The sequence below is a fragment of the Phyllostomus discolor genome, chromosome 6, assembly GCF_004126475.2.
Source record: "Phyllostomus discolor isolate MPI-MPIP mPhyDis1 chromosome 6, mPhyDis1.pri.v3, whole genome shotgun sequence".
NCBI lineage: Eukaryota > Metazoa > Chordata > Mammalia > Chiroptera > Phyllostomidae > Phyllostomus > Phyllostomus discolor.
The window spans coordinates 72,515,123-72,520,327 of NC_040908.2; positions in this window are offsets into that span (position 1 = coordinate 72,515,123).

Here is a 5,205-nt window from a genome sequence, read left to right on the forward strand (position 1 = left end):
ATGCAGTAAATTTATGCTCACAAGTCTAAGAAAAAGAACCCAGGACAATTCAGAAAAATACAGTCTGACAGAAATACAATCTAAGCCATATGTGCACTTTAAAATTTTAAGTGGCCATATTGAAAAATAGAGCTGATATTGTTTTTATCATGTTAACATATAACCATATAAAACAATATTCTTGATTCTTTTTCACATGTTTTATATGGTGACTGCAAAGTCTTTGAAATGTCATGTGTATTTTATATTTGCATACATCTCAGTTCTGACCAGCTGTATTTCAAGTACTCCATAACCACGTGTGACCAGTGGCTACTGGATACTAGATTGGACAACATATTTTTAGAAGATAACAAGAGATTAGGGTAGACTGTGTCTTGATTCTGAGTCTTGGCAGAAATTAATAACTTTGAAAGCCCTCTTTTTCAAATCAAGAATTTTAAGTTTTGCTTTTTGGGCCACCGAAAAGTTTCTGTTTGTGTGTGTAGTAGCAGTAGTAGTAGTAGTAAGAAAAAACTAAGAAAGATTCATGAAAAATTCGTATTGAAAAAGCTAAGTTTGGCTAAAAATAAAGCACAATTTAAGCATCTACACTATCTCAGGCAAACCTTGGGAAATAAAATGAAAATATAACTTGTGGTGTACATATGCAAAAGATCACAACATGGTTAAGATAAGGCATGGCATGTTAATAAGACAGTAATAATTAATTATTATGTCATTTTATAATAATTTTAAAAGTTGAAAAATAATTATAAGGAAATATTTTAGTAGGAAATTGGAAAGTTAGGAGAGTGGTGGGACTAGACATATAGATGAAAATAAAAATGATGATTCCAGTTTAAATTAACATAAGATTGCCAGATAAAATGTAGGATGCACAATTTCATTACAATTTGTATAAAACCAATATTGGAGAGTATAAGTATGTCCCAAGTGCATAATTATACTAAAATTTCTTCATGGTTTATATTATATTCACAAATATGTAATACTCAAGTAAAATTATGAAAGCTGGGATTAGAAGTCCTTAAAGAAAATTTCTAAATCAGTCCATAAACATTATCATTTTTAACTTTCAAAGCAGCATTAAGTGGTGATCTCTTTGTATTATCAACTATATTTTAATGATGAGAAAACTTAGTCTTAATTTAGGTAACATGCCAGAAGTCACATAGATAGTAAATGATAGATTCAATAGTTGAAACTAGGTATTTTTTTCTACCATAAAAATATTTATTCCAGGGCTGAATAGTATTGGAAATAGATGGCTTAGAATGTCATGAAGAGCATGAAAGTTGTCAATATTTGTGCTTCATTGTGACTTCAACATTCAGAATCTACTTCTCACAGATGTATTAGATCCTGAATAAGATCAGACCAACCCATCTGCAATAAAAACTAGAAAATTTGGGTAAAACATAAAATCAAGAGCTACCAATGAAATGAAGTCTTAAGGGGCCAAGACTTTGGAAAGAAAAGCCCATTAAAGTAAATCAACATTCACATTGCTTTTTCTCTGGAGACATTTGTTTTTTAGGCAAGATGAACTTGAAGGCCAGGCATTCAGGATAAAGTACTAGTTAACCTAAGCAGGTGAGAAAAGCTTCAATTAGTTCCATGGAGCAGAAGGAACAATATATTTCAGATATATCATTCCTGTCAAAATAAAGAAATCAGAATTCTAGAGATATATGTGTATGATATTCCATACTGCTTTTTCTTTCATAACATTTATCTATTTATAGGTGGTGACCAACCAACAAGAAAGTGATCAGAGATTTTGAAAAGCTCTCAGTGCTGGCACACAAAAATTGGAGTGTAGGGGTTACCAAAGGGAGGGTACTGAAAAACAATTCAGACTTTTACTTGGGAACCACTGGAGGGCTATATCTGAGATGAAAAATTTGAAAATAAAACAGTACTCACAAAGACTAAATTCAGTTTCAAATCAGATCAATTCCAATCTGGACTAAAGAAAAATATTTTTGCACTAGAAGACTCCAAAACTATAAATAAATTAAAAAATAAATGAGTAAATAAATAAATAAAAGTGTTTTCTGGGAGAAAAAAACTTTATTCTAAGCTTCTACCATATTTAATATCAAGTTTTTCAATAAAATCCCATTCAAATCATTAGGCATTTTAAGAAATGAGAGAAAATAAAGAATAAAAGAAAGAATAGAAGACAATTCACACATAATCTGGGTATTGGTGTTATTAGACAAAAGGTAAAATGAAAATAAGAAATTTATGGAGCATAAAAATATGTATGTAATTGGAGTCTCAGGAGAGACAAAATTCAACAGAGTAACATTTAAGGAATGGTTTTGGGAAATCTTTCAAAACCAACTAAATGCTTTAGAACTAGATTCTGTAAGCACTGCAATTGCTAAACAAGGTTAGAAAAATACGAATTATACTAAATCAGTTGAAATCCAAATAATATGAAAAGTAATAAAAGATTGTCTTCTAAACAGCAAGAATAAAGCTAAAAGCTCACTTCTAAATTCAAAAACTAAACTTAGAAGACAAAATTCTATTCTTACACAATTTAAAAGAATTTAATTTAATCTAGCATTTTATAACCATCAAAAAAGTCCCTCAAAAATACAGGTGAAATCAAATTATTTGAAGAAAAAGAATGAAAAATTTTAAACCTGTAGACCTGAAGAAAAATGACCAAAAATGCTCCAATAATCTACAAGCAGAATGAAAAAAAGTCATGAAAATATTTAAAAAATAGACTAAAACTGCCTGGTAAACCCAAATAAATATTTGATATGAAAAACAATAATATATTTTGTGATTTTAATATACCTATACTAATATGTATATTATATAATAAACTAAATTACATGTGTATACATATGTGTGTTATACATACACACACACATAAAACTAAATGTAGTTGAAATCCCTTTCAATCTTGCTGAGCTACAGAGAGTATCAACGAATTCAGCCTCAGAATCACTATGTCATTGGACCTCTCTGCCAAGGCTGATGGAGTGAGATTTTTTGTATGGTTCACAATGGGGCTCAATTAGCTAAAACACACCAGAATTTGATGGATGCAGCAAAAGACTTCCTACAGAGACAGTCTTCCTGATACACTCCTTAAAAGTGCTGTCTCAAAAGATTATTAAACCATTAAAGGAATAGAGGTAACTAATGCTGACTTTATTTTCAGTTTCTATAAGACATGTAAAGGGCCTCATGGATTTAGCCTTCAAATAGACACAGATGGCCCCACGTTGTACCTCTCAGTCTTGCAGATCTGGCACTTCTAACAGGGGCATATGAAGGTTATTTTCAAAAGGTGTGAGTGTAGCTGAGGGAATGAAGAATGATGAAGCACCTTGGACTGATTAGTAGCCAATAGCCATTATCATGTTTAGGCCTGGAGGCTCAAGAGGAAAAAGCAATGTGCTTGAAATCATCCCACTCCCTCAAAAAAAGAAAGAAAGCCAAGCTGACCAGAGTTAGAGTAGAGCTAGGCAAGAGCTGTCAGATTAGATTGCTTTCACCCCAGACCCTTCTGAGTGAGTTTTCAGAGTAGGGAGCAGAAACTAGTACTTTGTTACTCCCCTTTACTCTGCAGACTTCAGCTGGTGCTTCCCACTGGCAAAACCCAAAGTGATATATCACTCTCTTCCAGTGCTCTACCATTGTCCCTGTGGTAAAATCTAAAAATACCATTTTTCATGCTTTACATAAATAAATTTGTATCTGCTTTTCCAATTTCACTTATTATAACCCACACATTGTTCACTATATTATGGATGCATTTAGCTATCCTGCTGTTTTTAAAATGGGTCAAACTGTCTTCTATTCAGGTTCCTTAGATAAATATGCTATTCCTGTGTCCATAGTACAACTGCCCCAGAATTTAGTTCAGTTTTCTTCAAAATGTCTTCCTGGATAACTCACCTCCCCACACCAACATAAATGAATTCTGCTTGACTAGGCACCACCACTTTATTGGAATTAGTTTCTTCTTGTATTGGGGCTATCTCATTTATCTGTTGGTTTCTTTATTACATTTCATACTTCATTAGAATATTAACTTCCTCAGGACAGAGACTTTGTCTTTCAGTATTTCTTCATGATCAAAGACATGAAATGAAATCAATAAACATTTGTTGAATAAATGGGTGTATAATTGAATGAAGGTGTATTTAAACTAATTTACCTACTTAGAAATGGATAAAACCCTCAAATCAGATGATTTTAAAAGATTCTTTTAAACATAAAACTTAAATTGTTACTTCATTTAACTTATGTTACAAATAAATGTACTAGGTTCTGAAAGGGTTAAGAATAAGCATAAATTAGTTTTTACTCTTAAAGTATTTAATTAAATAGAAAAAAGGAATTTATATGTAACCACACCAGAAAGAACATATAAGCAATAACAAGAATTGCATAAGAAAGTGCTAACTAGTTTTAAAAATTCAAACATGCCATTTGAATAGTGATATAGAGGAAGTTTTATTTGATGTAGACATTAAAGATAGCTAATATTTTAGCAGGTGGGAATGTTGAGAAGAAAGGCAAAATAACACAAGTGTGAGTGAAGATGAAATATAATGAATCATGGAATGTATTTGGGAAGAATGAGTAATAATTCAGTTTTGTTAAAAATAGTTAATATTTATGGGGTGATTATTATGAAACACATATAATAAAACCTCAAAGTAGTCCTGTAAGATAATTTTAATATATTTTATTGATTATGCTATTACAGTTGTCCATTTTTTTCTCTCCTTTTTCCCCTCTGCCCTGTACCCCTTTCCTCCCAGCATTCACCACCATTAGTTCATGTCCATGGATCATACATATAAGTTCTTTGGCTTCTCCATTTCCCATACTATTTTTAACCTTTCCCTGTCTATCTTATACCTACCATTTATGCTTCTTATTCCCTGTACCTTTTCCCTGGTTCTCCCTCCTCCCCCTCCCCACTGAAATCCCTCCATGTGATGTCCATTTCTCTGATTCTGTTCCTGTTCTAGTTGTTTGCTTGGTTCATTTTCATTTTCATATTTTTTAGGTTTGGTTGTTGATAGTTGTGAGTTTATTGTTATTTTACTGTTCATGATTTTGATCTTCTTTTTCTTAGGTAAGTCCCTTTAACATTTCATATAATAATGGCTTGGTAATGATGAACTTTAATTTGACCTTACCTAGGAAGCACGTTATCTA